Source organism: Mercenaria mercenaria, chromosome 7 (assembly GCF_021730395.1).
Source record: "Mercenaria mercenaria strain notata chromosome 7, MADL_Memer_1, whole genome shotgun sequence".
NCBI lineage: Eukaryota > Metazoa > Mollusca > Bivalvia > Venerida > Veneridae > Mercenaria > Mercenaria mercenaria.
In genome coordinates this window covers 4,661,097-4,676,833 of record NC_069367.1, presented here as the reverse complement: position 1 = coordinate 4,676,833, position 15,737 = coordinate 4,661,097, and positions in this window count along the sequence as shown.

The window sequence follows — 15,737 nt, the reverse complement described above, 5'->3', positions numbered from 1 at the left end:
TATCGTATGTATATTTTGTAACCATTGTAATCCTAACCGTACCGCCTCGGTAGCCTAGTGGTAGAGCGTCCGCTTCGAGTGCGGGAGGTCGTGGGTTCGATCCCCGGCCGCGTAATACCAAAGACGTAAAAAATGGTACTAGCAGCTTCTTCGCTTGGCGCTCAGCATTAAGGGGATAGTGCTAGGACTGGTCAGCCCGGTGTCAGTATAATGTGACTGGGTGGGGTATCATGCCATGTGTCTACGGCGTGATATTCCAGTGAGGCAGCACTATAAAGTTGGGCATTGTGCTCACTGATACAAGTAGACACCGTCGTTTATACGACTGAAAAATTGTTGAAAAAGACGTTAAACCCGAACACACACAATCCTAACCGTAACTTTGTCAGTATATATAATACAATAAATGATTGCGCACATGCAATAAGTTGTGTATTTTTGACATGCGCTCTGATTGATATTCACTTTCTGACATGCGCAGAAGACCGATCCAGGTCTGTAGTGCACAACATCGTTTTGAATGAAATCGGAAATACAATAGCAGAATGACCTAATATTTAGCTTTAACGTACCGGCATATTTAACGTATATTTATAAAAACTATGTGGAATGAGATTAACTTGATACAAACAGAGAGCTATAAAAATAAATTTGTATTTTATACTTCTTTGATACAAAGTTTAAATATACAACTGTTCCAAATTCCATAGCTTTTCAGTGTAGTTTTAGTATTTTGTGTATAGATTTAGGGAAATAAAATTTTGATCTGATAATTCTAACTGGTGAATTACTTTTCAAACTTTTCTTGCACTTCCGGTTATATTATAGTGAAGATCACGAACGACAACTCTGTTTGGAGATTGACACAAGTTGTCCCAAACCACACTGGAGTCTAGCTGACCTTGTAGCCACTAAATCAGGTCATTCTTAATTTCGTATAGAATCCACATATTGCTCGATAATGTATTTTCGACATTTTCTAGAACATCATATCTTCACATCAAAAATTATTTTATCGTTCCTGTTTAATTGATGTCTGAAAAGTAGATATTGATGATATGTATCTCCAATATATACAGACTGTGAAAAACAAATTGAGGGCTCAGAGCGAAACTAGTCTAAGTGTATACAGAAAGAGAAGCAGATAGACTAGTTTCACGCTGAGCCCTCGAAATGCCCTGTATACCTCTACTTTAGAACGCGGGTGCTAGCTTTTATGTAAGAAAGTTATGATTCATTAACTACAACCCCTAAGATAACTAGAGCTATCACTAAAGGTGATGAATGTACCCCCCGCATGCACTGACACAGTACATTGCAATTTGACGCACACAAGATTGCATAATTATGTGGACTGTATGTATATAGACTGTATGTATACAGTATAGTAACAAAAAACAAAGTCCCATAACTATGCAGAATATTTATCTAAAAGAATGTAACATGCACCATGCACAACTAGGGTTGGTACTGATCACTTGTGTGAAGTTTCATTAAATTGTGTGTAAGGGTTTGGTAGATTAGGCACGCACAAGATTGCATATGCAGACTGCATGTACATAGTATGTTAACAAGAAACAAAGTCCCATAATTCTGCAATTTTTGTCGCTGAAAGAACCTAACATGCCCCATACACAACTACTGTTGTTACTGATCACTTGCGTGAAGTTTCATTAAATTGTGTCAAGGGGATGAGGAGAGATGGTGCGCACAAGATTGTGTCTATGTATATAGTATAGTAACAAAAAAAACAAAGTCCCATAACTCTGAAAATTTTTTTTCTAAAAGAACCTAACATGCCCCATGCACAACTACTGTTGTTACTGATCACTTGTGTGAAGTTTCATTAAATTGTGTCAAGGGGATGAGGAGAGATGGTGCGCACAAGATTGTGTCTATGTATATAGTATAGTAACAAAAAAACAAAGTCCCATAACTCTGCAAATTTTTTTTCTAAAAGAACCTAACATGCCCCATGCACAACTACTGTTGGTACTGATCACTTGTGTGATGTTTCATTAAATTGTGTCAAGGGGATGAGGAGAGATGGTGCGCACAAGATTGTGTCGTGTCTATGTATATAGTATAGTAACAAAAAAACAAAGTCCCATAACTCTGCAAATTTTTTTTCTAAAAGAACCTAACATGCCCCATGCACAACTACTGTTGGTACGGATCACTTGTGTGATGTTTCATTAAATTGTGTCAAGGGGATGAGGAGAGATGGTGCGCACAAGATTGTGTCTATGTATATAGTAAAGCAACAAAAAAACAAAGTCCCATAACTCTGCAATTTTTTTTTCTAAAAGAACCTAACATGCCCCATGCACAACTACTGTTGGTACTGATCACTTGTGTGAAGTTTCATTAAATTCTGTCAAGGGGATAAGGAGAGATGGTGTGCACAAGATTGCGTCTACGGACAGACGGACAGACAGACAGACGGACAGACAGACAGACAGACAGACAACCTGAAACCAGTATACCCCCCCTTACAACTTTGTTGTCGGGGGGGGTACAATTACTTAACGCTTTTTTCAATGTCACTTTCGGGACCAAACATTCTTACATGGCTTTGCAGACTTTGATAAAGATACATTTAACAAGAGGCCCAACTGGTTTTAAGTCGGCCACGTGAAGAGGGACCTTAACAATTTGAACTTGCTTCTGACCAAGTTTGGTGAAAATCCTTCTCAGGTAGTTCGTAGAAAAGGTTAATTAGTTTTTGTTCCTATATTTTGCTTTGACATCCAAAACATGCATAACCATTAGCACAAACTTCATGATACAGAATTGTTTAAAATATTTGTTCTAATTTTAGCTCTGGTGTCCCAAACAAAACCATTATAATGATTCTACAGACCAAGTTTGATGAAGATCCATCAAGCTGTTCGCAAGAAGAGTAAGGTTCTTTTATTTTAAAGGCCTAGATTCACTACTATATAAGTGTCCCCTCCCCCCCCCCAAATCCAATATATAACTCCCATCTTATCTGCTGCTTATCAGCGATTATGTAATAGCAACTGATTAGAGGGCAATTAGCGCAGCAGGGACCCCAACTAGACCATGAAGATGTGTGCAGTGGAGTTGAAAGAAATTAATTTTTCTTCAGTAAATGTGGAATGATAATAATAATAACTATTATTTTGGTATTATGTAGATGATAATAACTATTACTTTAATGTTATAATAATGATAATAATAATAATAGAAATAATCATAATCATAATTATTATTATTATTATTATTATTATTATCAATATTATTATTATTATTATATTATCATTAGTATATTATTATCATTATTATTATATTACATATAGGATGATAAAAGATACAGTAATAATATTGAAAATAATAATGGTAATAAAACACAAGTATAGTGAAAACTTCCTGAGTTCTTTGTGCTGACAAACAATATTTTTCCATTTGGAAACTGATTTTCATGTATTCATGTAATCAACATTATTTGAATATAAAATTATTGTGTTCCATCTATACTCAATTTTCATTTTCAGTATGTTGCCAAAAGGGACTTTTTTCATGCTTTGCTTTGTAACTTTGAAATTCACATTCTGTTTTCAATTTAGACAAATGTTATTTACAGTATTCTGCAAGCTTTAGATGAGTGAAAGACACATTTTTCAGAAATATCACAATTCTCCAGACAGAATTTGAAAAATTAAAAACTTGCATGTTTCTTTAAGTAAGTTTATCATTATTTCATTATTGTGAATATAAGTTTCTGATTATTTTATTATTGTGTTTGATCCACAAATATTTTTCTTTACATAGTATAGAAATGCGAAAAAAAAACTAGTATCACTTTAAAAGTTAACAATTATTCATTAATTTAAAATAAATTACATCGTTTCCCCTTCTCACTAATAGATACACTTGTAAGGTAGACTGACTCTCCAATAAACAATGACCCTTGTTTATTGGAGCCATACTGTGATGGTCATTAGCCCCCAACTGTGCTGGTGAAGACAAAAATCCCTTGGCCCACTGCAGGGACCCCAACTAGACCATGAAGATGTGTGCAGTGGAGTTGAAAGAAATTAATTTTTTTTAAGTGAATATGGAATGATAATAATATTAATTATTATTTTGATATTATATAGATGATAATAAGTTATTTTAATCTTATAATAATGATAATGATAATAATAATAATTATTATTATTATTATATTACATAAAGGATGATTAAAGATACAGTAATAATATTGAAAATAATAATGATAATAAAACACGCGAAAAATTCAGTTCTTTGTGCTGACAAACAATATTTTTCTAATTGGAAACTGGGTTTCTTGTATTCATGTAATCAACATTATTTGAACTTAAAATTATTGTGTTCCATCTATACTGAATTTTCATTTTCAGTATGTTGCCAAGTGACTTTTTTTCATGTTTTGCTTTGTAACTTTGAAATGCACATACTGTTTTCAATTTTTAAACAAATGTTATTTACAGTATTCTGCAAGCTTTAGATGAGTGAAAGTCACAATTTTCAGAAATATCACAATTCTCCAGACAGACTTTGAAAAAATAAAAACTTGCATATTTCTTTAAGTAAGTTTATCATTATTTCATTATTGTGAAAATAAGTTTCTGATTATCTTATTATTGTGTTTGATCAACAAATATTTTTCTTTACACAGAAATGCCAAAAAAAAACTAGTATAACTTTAAAAGTTATCAATTATATATCAATTTAAGATAAATTACATTGTTTCCCCTTCTCACTAATTGATACACTTGTATGGTAGACTGACTCTCCAATAAACATTGGCCCTTGTTAATTGGAACCATACTGTGTTGGTCAATAGCCCCCAACTGTGCTGGTGAAGACAGAAATCCCTTGGCCCACTGCCAAAATCTAGGCCTTTAAGCTCTAGCTGCCCCTTAAAAGAGGTCACGTTTCCAATTTGAACAACTTTGAGAGAGGACCTTTACAAGGATGCTACATGCAAAGTCTGATGACGATACAGCCAGCGGTTCATGAGAATTCATTTAAAGGCTTTTTTCTATATCTTACTCTAGCTAAAAGGGCCAAACACCAACACTGAACAAATCTGGGAGGGGACCTTACAATGGTCCTTCAAACAAATTCTGAAGATTCATTCTAGCGGCTCATGAGAAGTCATTTAAAGGTATTTCTATTTTTTAGGTATAGCGGCCCCTAAAAGGCCCCAGGCGTCCCCTTTTGAATAAAATTGGGAGGAGACCTACAATTATGCTACAGACCAAGTTTGATGAAGATCCAACCAGTGGTTCTTTTAATGGGATTTCTTTTGAGCTTTAGTCACCCCTATTAGGGGCAAAGTGCCCAAATTTAAACGAATTTGGCCGTAGTCCTATTTTTAAGTCAAGCACCCCTAAAAGGGACAAAGTGCCCTCAATAGAACACAGTTGGTAAAAGACCTTATAATGCTGCTACAAATCAAGTTTGATGAAGATCCATTAAGTGTTCATGAGAAGTAATATTTTAGATCTAGCGGCCCCTAAAATTGGCCAGCATACCCCATTTGAACAAAATTAGGAGGGGACCTTATAATGACGCTATAGAACAAGTTCAACATAGATCCACTGAGCGGTTCATGATAAGGCGTTCTTATTTTTCACCTAAGCAACCGGCCCTTAAATGGACTGACTGCTCATATATGAATAAATTTGAGAGTGGACCTTATAATGATGCTACAGACCAAGTTTGATGGTGACCTATCCAGCTGTTCATGAGAAGAAGTTGTTTACAGGTATTCTTAATTTAAGCTCTAGCAGCGCCTGAAAGAAGCCCAAGTGCCCAAAACTGAACAAATTTAGTAAAAGACCTTAAAATGATGCTAAAAATCAAGTTTGATGAAGATCCTTCACATAGTTCATAAGAAGCTGTCATTTCAAGGCATTTCTATTTTCAGCACTAGCGGCCCCAAAAAGGGAAAGCACCCCATTTGAACAAACTTTGGACAGGACCTTATAATAATGCTATAGAACAAGTTTAACAAGCAAATTCGATGAACTGGTATCCCCCGCTGAAAGGGTTTATGGTGAGGAATGGCAAAAAATATATATAAGGATGTTAGTAAGAAGCAAATAATTTCATTAGTCAAAATCAATTTAACAGAAAATGAATGCTTTTTTTGGTGGGGTGACCGGGTGAGGGTACAAAACTTCACATGTTGATTATAAATATTGATGGAAAATTAAAAATGAAAAAAAAAAAAAAAATAAAATAAAATAAAAATGAGTGAGGGGGTGGGGATGCATGATCGGGGTGGTGGACATGACTGGGTGGAGGAGTGAGATGGGGGAACGGTACAACTTTGCATGTTGATAAATATTCATGGAAGGTTTGGAAAAAAAAAAAATATATATTTATTTTTTTTTTTTGGGGGGGGGGGGGGGGGGGATGTGACTAAGGCAAGGTGGTGACCAGGTGTGGATACACAACTTCACATGTTTATAACAAATGATCATGGAAAAGAATGAAAGAAGTTTAATGAAATTCTACCAATTGGTTGGTTTGTTATGTACAAATCTGTGGATTTTTAAACAATTAAAGGGCAATAACTCTAAGGAAAATTGACCAATTAAAAAAAAAAACAACAGCTGTCTCCATAGGATGACACATGCCCCCGATGGCACTTTGAATGAATAGTTATGGCCGATGTTAGAGTTTAGGACCTTTGACCTACGGACTTGCGTTTGCGCGCGACACGTCGTCTTACTGTGGTACACATTCATGCCCAATAATTTTAAAATCCATGCATGAATGACAAAGATATGGACCGGACACACCCATCAATGCACTATCATGAAATATGACCTTTAACGTCTAAGTGTGACCTTGACCTTTGAGCTACGGACCTGGGTCTTGCGCATGACACGTCGTCTTACTGTGGTACACATTCATGCCAAGTTATTTGAAAATCCATCCATGGATGACAAAGATATGGACCGGACACGAATGCACTATCATGAATAATGACCTTTAACGTCTAAGTGTGACCTTGACCTTTGAGCTACGGACCTGGGTCTTGCGCATGACACGTCGTCTTACTGTGGTACACATTCATGCCAAGTTATTTGAAAATCCATCCATGGATGACAAAGATATGGACCGGACATGAATGCACTATCATGAAAAATGACCTTTAACGTCTAAGTGTTACCTTGACCTTTGAGCTACGGACCTGGGTCTTGCGCGCGACACGTCGTCTTACTGTGGTACACATTCATGCCAAGTTATTTGAAAATCCATCCATCGATGACAAAGATATGGACCGGACACGAAAATTGCGGACAGACTGACAGACCGACAGAGGGTTCAAAAACTATATGCCTCCCTTCGGGGGCATAAAAATGAAGAGCATCACTGAAGTATGTTGGTTCATATTTATTTTAGGTTTCATGAAATTCTACCAGCTTGTTATTGAGAAATCCGCAGACATGGATTTTTTATTAAATCAAGGGCAATAACTCTTAAAGGTGGTCAATCACATTTAAACAACATTTAATGACATTTTTTACTTTTGTATATTCTGGTAGAGAATTATTTAAGGAACAAAAAGACCGATTACATAGAGTTAGATTCCTATTTGAAATGTATATTTTATTATTTTTATAAAATTTTGTAATTACTCCCCTTTAATATGAAAGTATATAAAAAGCTGGGTATTTCTTTTTATTTCGATGCAATGTCTAGTTTTACATTTGCATTTGATAGACATATCAACTATTGAACAATCTGAACCAAAATGCAAGTTTTAAAGTTGTGTGTAGCTTCTGAATTCATTTATTTCCAATCTATCTTGGTTGCGCAACCAAGATAGGCAAAGGGAGGTAATAATAATTTTTCAAACTTGCGTTTCTAATGAATTCCATCTAAATACATAATTTTTAATGCAAATATTTTACAAATATATTACAATATGTCTAATATTTATACATTTCCTTAGGCAAAGTATGTTTATCAAATTTATACTTATGATAAAATAACTCTATCTTGGTTGGGCAACCAGGATAGGAAAATAAATTTTTAAAAATACCTCCAGTGAAAATCTAATTTGTATTAAGTGAACATAAATGAGTGCAAATGATCAGATGCTAAAGTTTCGAACAAATCCGTTACATGGCCAAAATCTGATTATCCACCTTTAAAGGAAATTGACCAATCAAAAAAAAAACTTGATGGGCATCATTGCAATATGTTGGTTCATATTTATTTCAAGTTTCATGAAATTCTACCTGCTAGTTACTGAGAAATGGGACTGACGGATTTGTGCATTTTTGACTATTTCAGGGGCCATAACTCTGGAAATAAGGGGTGAACCCAGATAAAAACTTGACGGGCATCATCGCAGTATGTTGGTTCATGTTTATTTCAAGTTTCATGAAATTCTACCAACTAGTTACTGAGAAATGGCTGCGGACGGACGCACGGACGGACTGACAACGCCATTTCAATAACCCCCTCCCTATTTCATCGGCGGGGGATAATAAATTTCCATCTTGTGATTCATTAGAAAAAGTTGTTTCAGAGTATTTCTATTTTTAGCTGTAGCGGCCACAAAAAGTGACCAAGTGCCCCAACTGGAAAAAAATGGGAGCAAACAAAATAATAATGCCACACACCAAGTTTGATGAAGATGAGTTGTTTAAAAAATTTTTTTCTATCTTTAGCTCTGGTGGCCCTTCAAAGGGGCCAAGATACACCATTGAACAAACCTGATAGAGGTCCATGCCAGGATGCTACTGGCTAAGTTTAGTATAATTCTGATGTTTCAGAGGAGATGCTTAAACAAGAGGGTCGTGATGACCCTGGATCGCTCACCTGAGTAATGAGCTACATGTTTCAAATGTCAAACTGATTCTAAAACATTAAGAAAGTAGGTCAGTAGGTCATATTTATGATCACTGAAAGTCAGTTTTAAGATCCGTGTGCAAAACTGTATATGTCATCCAAATTTCAAGGCTGTATCTTAAAAAACAAGAAAGTAGTTCAGTAGGTCTAGGTCAAGGTCACAGTCAAATAATATAGTGACCCCTAATTACTTGGGGTCATCATGTACTAGTAATTATAATTAAACAGTCTAGGACATATGATCAGATAATTTTTGAAGTATTTTTCCTATATAACTCATATAACAAGAGCTGTCCGTAAGACAGCGCGCTCGACTTTTCTCAGTGCTTGACTCTGAATTAGTGCTTCGCCAGTAAAAAAATTCCAAGTTAAAAAGGGCCATAACTCTGTCAAAATTATAATCAGAGTTATGGGAATTGTGTCTCCTGGTGTACACTTTGATAGTAAATAACTATTTAGAGTTTCAAGTCAAAAGCTTTAATAGTAACAGAAATATTTGACTTTTAACAAAAAATTCTAAGTTAAAAAGGGGCATAATTCTGTCAAAATTCAAATCAGGGGATAATGTTTCTCCTGGTGTAGACTGTGATGGTTAATAAGTATTTTAAGTTTCAAGTCAAAAGCTTTGATAGTAACAGGAGATATTTGACTTTATCAAAATCTCTAACCAAAAATACTAAGTTAAAAAGGGGCATAATTCTGTCAAAATTCAAATCAGAGTTATGGGAATTGTGTCTCTTGGTGTAGACTTTGATTGTAAACAACTATTTTGAGTTTCAAGTAAAAAGCTTTAATAGTAACAGAGATATTTGACTTTATCAATTTAAAAAAAAATCTAAGTTAAAAAGGGGCATAATTCTGTCAAAATTCAAAGCAGAGTTATGGGGATTGTTTCTCCTGGTGTAGACTTTGATAGTAAATAACTATTTTAAGTTTCAAGTCAATAGCTATGATAGTAACAGAGATATTTGACTTTATCAAAAACTTTAACCAACGCCAACGCCGGGGCGAGTGCAATAGCTCTACATTTTCTTCGAAAAGTCGAGCTAAAAACTAAGTGAACCCTGGATGGGGCTTTAAATGGACCCTAGGACATAATTGAGATTACTAAAGGACCACTAGACAATGCAACATACCAAATGTCTAAGCTCTAGGTCTTCAGGTTTCAGAGAAGTAGAACTTTGAAACTTACAATATAGTCATACAGGGGAAAATAAGCCCCAGCCCCTGGCTGCCATGCTTAACAAAATAGAATGGCTTGAGCAATTTTGGTAGATCAACACAATATTTTTGAAATAACTGGATTAACAGTTTCTGAGAAGAAATTTTTTAAAGATTTTCCTTTTGGTTGCCAGTTCAAAATGGATTTTATTTTTGGGGGCAATTTTGAAAGGGGGGCACCCAAGGACCACTTCTGTATAGTTTGGTGTAAATCTGCCCAGTGATTTTGAAGAAGATTTTTGAAATTTACAATATTGCCATTGAGGGAAGGCCAGCCCCCTTGTGGCCATGTTTTTTACCGAAATAGGACTGGTAGAGGGTCACCTAGAATTCTGAATGGGGGCCACCCAAGGATCATTCCTTTGGTGTAAATCTGCCTAGTGGTTTTGAAGAAGATTTTTAATAAGACGGACAGACAACGCATATCAAGCAGTCACAAAAGCTCAACTTGAGCCCTAGGGTCAGATGAGCTAATAAAAATGTTGACACCCGACACTGGATGACCAAACAATGTTCAGGTGAGCTAAAAATGTAATAGAGTAAAAGGAAACACAATGCTATCAAGAAAGGGCACGAGAAAAGGAAGAAAGATTACAACTTCTTTTTGGACTACTCGTGACTAGACCTGCATATTCAGATGAAAATTACCACTACTAATGCATTCTTGCATGCCAGAGGTTAACCATATGATTCCCTGGTCTCTGGATTAATTATGACAAACCTCTGTTGGATAAGAATGCTACTAATGAATCTGTCACGAGTTTAATCCCCTAGCGATGCAATGTTCTCTTAAAAATGTGCCGAAACTGTCAGCTGTCACTGGATTTCTTAACTGACTGACAACACATATTCTTAATGTTGTTGAAAACTGCGTAAAAGTCGTATAAATCAAACAAACAGAATTATTTATCACAATGTCTAGTGAGTCATGCCGGAAATAAGTCCTTTTGAAAACAATGAAAAATATTAGCAAGCTTTTAAGTGATATTTGATAACTACACATATCTGAAGGTTGATTTAATAGCAGTTGTAGGAAATATAAACAAGAGGGCCAAGATAGCCCTAGGTCGCTCACCAGAGAAACACACCATAACAGTGTAAACATGTTTGACCTAGTGATTTCATGGAAAAAAAAATTCTGACCAACTATCATTAAAATTGGAGCAAAAATCTTGAGTATAAATAAGTATTTTCTTTGATTTGATCTAGTGACCTAGTTTTTGACCCCAGATGACCCATATTTGAACTTGACCTAGATTTCATCAAGGCTATTATTCTAACCAAATTTCATGAAGATCAATTGAAAAATACAGCCTCTATCGAATACACAAGGTTTTTCTTTGATTTGACCTAGTGACCTAGTTTTTGACCCCAGACTGTGAACTTGACCTAGATTTCATCAAGGCAACCATTCTGACAAAATTTCATGAAGATCAGTTGAAAAAATTTAGCCTCTATCGCATACACAAGGTTTTTCTTTGATCTGACCTAGTGACCTACTTTTTGACCCAGATGACCCATATTCGAACTTGACCTAGATTTCATCAAGGCAATCATTCTGACCAAATTTCATGAAGATCAATTGAAAAATACAGCCCCATTGCATACAGAAGGGTTTTCTTTGATTTGACCTAGTGACCTACTTTTTGATCCAAGATGACCCATAATCAAACTTAACGTAGATTTTATCAAGGCAATCATTCTGACCAAATTTCATGAAGATCAATTGAAAAATACAGCCTCTATCGCATACACACGTTTTTTCTTTGATCCTAGTGACCTACTTTTTGAACCTAGATGACCCATATTAAAATTTGACCTAGATTTCATCAAGGCAATCATTCTGACTTAATTTCAGGAAGATCAATTGGAAAATATAGCCTCTATTGCATACACAATGTTTTTCTTTGATTTGACCTAGTGACCTTATTTTTGACCCCAGATGACCCATTTTCAAACTCGGCCTAGATTTCATTTAAGGTTATCATTTTGACTTAAATTCAGGAAGATCAATTGGAAAATACAGCCTCTATCGCATATACAAGCTTTTGCTTTGATTTGACCTAGTGACCTACTTTTTGACCCGAGATGACCCACATTCGAACTTGGCCTATATTTGATCAAGGCAATCATTCTGACCAAAATTCATGAAGATTAACTGAAAAATACAGCCTCTATCGCATACACAAGGTTTTTCTTTGATTTGACCTAGTGACCTGGTTTTTGACCCCAGATGACCCATTTTCAAACTCGGCCTAGATTTCATCAAGGTATTCATTCTGACCAAAATTCATGAAGATTAATTGAAAAATACAGCCTCTACCGCATACACAAGGTTTTTCTTTGATTTGACCCTGTGACCTAGTTTTTGACCCCAGATGACCCATTTTCGAACTCGGCCTAGATTTCATCAAGATAATCATTCTGACCAAAATTCATGAAGATTAATTGAAAAATACAGCCTCTATCGCATACACAAATTTTTTCTTTGATTTGACCTAGTGACCTAGTTTTTGAACCCAGATGACCCATTTTCGAACTCGGCCTAGATTTCATCAAGATAATCATTCTGACCAAAATTCATGAAGACCAATTGAAAAATACAGCCTCTATCGCATACACAAGGTTTTTCTTTGATTTGACCTAGTTTTTGACCCCAGATGACCCATTTTCGCACTCGGCCTAGATTTCATCAAGGTTATCATTCTGACCAAATTTCATGAAGATCAGTTGAAAAATACAGCCTCTATCGCATACACAAGCTAAATGTTGACAGACGACAGACAGACAGACAGACAGACGACGGACATCGAGTGATCAGAAAAACTCACCTGAGCATTGCTCAGGTGAGCTAAAAACAAATCAAATAAGATATTTTTTAAATGAATAAAAGATTAGATGAAATGATCTTGTGAAATATTGGAGTTTAGGTGAATATTTGTTTCCAGAACACATGTGACAAATCCTGTATTTAAGTCTGTATCTTAAATGTTTATCAGTCATCATCTGTTAATTATAATTTTCAACAATTTTCAGGTCAAGAATTTATCCTAAAGTTAACACAATTTTGTCTATAACTGATAATAATTAGAATAAAAATTTGTTCACTAAACCTATTAAAATGTGCCTCAAAATAGACAGTGTAAAAATATTCATCCTTTGAACCAATTGAGTTTCTTATAGCTTAATGACATTGCAAAAATGTGGCTCATGGAAAGATACAGGCCAAGGGTAGGGCAATTCTGACAGCAACAACAAGAATTTGTAACAGAATTACCAACCATCCCCCGCCTACGGACATTCATCACATGACATAGTGCATGACAATGCAACATCTTTCTCTAAGAAAGCGGTGTGTGTGTGTGGGGGGGGGGGGGGAAACATACTAGCAATGTATATAAATCATAAATATATCATCATGTAATTCATGTAGTTTGAAAATGTTTGGATATCTATAAATGGTGAATGCTTTTAAATGTTAAAATCTGTATTCTAAAGACTTAATGTGACATTATTTTCAAACTGGTTAAGAATAAATAGACAAAAATACATGTATATTGAAATATTTTATCAGCTCAAAGGGAGGCAAATAATAAACAAATGAAATGCATGATATTAGGGTACTAATGAAATGTGTTCTTGAATTACACGCCAAAGAAAGTTAATACCAGTGTGGGTCAATGCAGAGCTGTACTACATATCAACCTAATGTGTTGAAATCATAATAATTCTGTAATTACCTATATATACCATAAACTCTGGAAGTCTACAATTGTTAATAGATCTGTCAATACCAATCATATTTCTTTAAACATAATTTCATTTTCAAATTAATTGGAAAACTGATATAAATACACATGTATTGTACGAGGGATGTTCGAAATGAATTGCTTATTTCTATCTAGAGACTTCAAATTTCAAGTTAGCCCAAAAGGGCTCATTTCATGCCCTCGAAGTACTCCCCGTGGCTAGAAATGCAAAGTTTCAGCCGATGTATCCACTTCTTGAAGGCGTCACGGTACGCTGATTTGGGCACAGTAATAAGGTACTGATGAATGGCAGATCCAAGTGCCTGTCGGGACTGGTATTTCCGCCCAGCAAGGAATGATTTCAATTTCGGAAACAAAAAGAAATCACATGGGGCAAGGTCTGGGGAATACGGGGGGTGAGGCAAAACAGTTACTTTTTCTTTCTTCAAAAACGCCGTAACTATTGCGGAGGTATGAGCGGGGGCATTGTCATGTAGAAGACGGACTTGTTTAAAACCAGTGGCAGGTCGTCGTTTCTGATAATACTTTTTTAGTTTCTTCAGTACTACGTCTTTGTAGTACTTTCCGGTGATGCTTTTGCCCTTTTTCACCGGCACTTTTATTGCGACTCCTTCACCAGAAAAGAAGATTGCATACAAAACCTTCTTTGCACTCAAAGAAGGTTTGACAATTATTGGGCGTTTGCTGTGTTTAGTGGCCCAGATCTTATTGCTAACCTTTCTGACGGGCTCAAAATAATGGACCCAGGTTTCATCACCTGTGACGACATTGGCAAACTGCTTTTTGTCATATTTTGGAAACATTTAAAGCAGCTTTTTGGCCACTTTAACCCGTTGCCTCTTTTGCTCATCAGTCAACAGATGTGTCACCCATCTAGCAGAAATCTTTCTGACTTTCAAATGCTTCTTCAAAATAAGGTGAACCGTTGACAGTGATATGCCTACCTTTCGTGCAATATCACAAACTGTAAATCTGGCATCTCCTTCAATGATTTCCTTTATTTTGGAAACGATTTCTTTACGAGATGCAGATTTTGGCCTACCTGATTTCGGTGCATTTTTGATGGACTCTACACCCGACTCAAATTTCTTTTTCCACCGCCGAACTGTGTCATAAGACACACAAGAAGGTCCATAAGTAGTAGAAAGTTCAGTCATCAGCTGCTTCAAAGAACAACCAAGTTTTGAGCGAGCTTTGATGTAAGCCCATATTTCATCTTTCTTGTCGACCCTTCTACCAACCATTTTTACTACAGTGGTCAATGATTGCGTGTATTCAACTGGCAAATTTTATGTCTTACACTTAGTCTAACATGTACATTTATACACCGTTGTGTAGGTATTGAATAACCCTATACAGGTAGGTATTGGTTTTTATCGTGCCCCACGTGGATATCGAGCTAGAGGACAATAAGCAATTCATATCGAACACTCCTCGTAATACATCATATAAAAGGGAAGTAATTTCATGTACCAACAAAAAAAAAAAGTGTTAACTTGGGTGCCTATGACCTTGACCTTTGCACATGAAACACTACCTTGTAATGTAATATTTATGCCACAATATTTAAATATACACCCATGCATAAAGAAAGTTACAGATAGTAAGGGGTCTGGGTCTCGAGCATGACACCTTGTCCGAGTATGGGGAACATTTGTGCCAAGTTATCACAAAATCCATTCATGGTTAAGGTTAACATTCATGCCAAATATAAATAAGATTGGTTCATGCATGTCAAAGTTATGGTCCAGACAAAATCGGATGCACGGACGCACGTACATAAACCGACCCGCCAAAAGTGACGACTATAGCCAGCTCACCGCAAGTGGGTTTGACAATAAATTATCCGCATAAGCACCTACAACTTTGGTTCCGGTA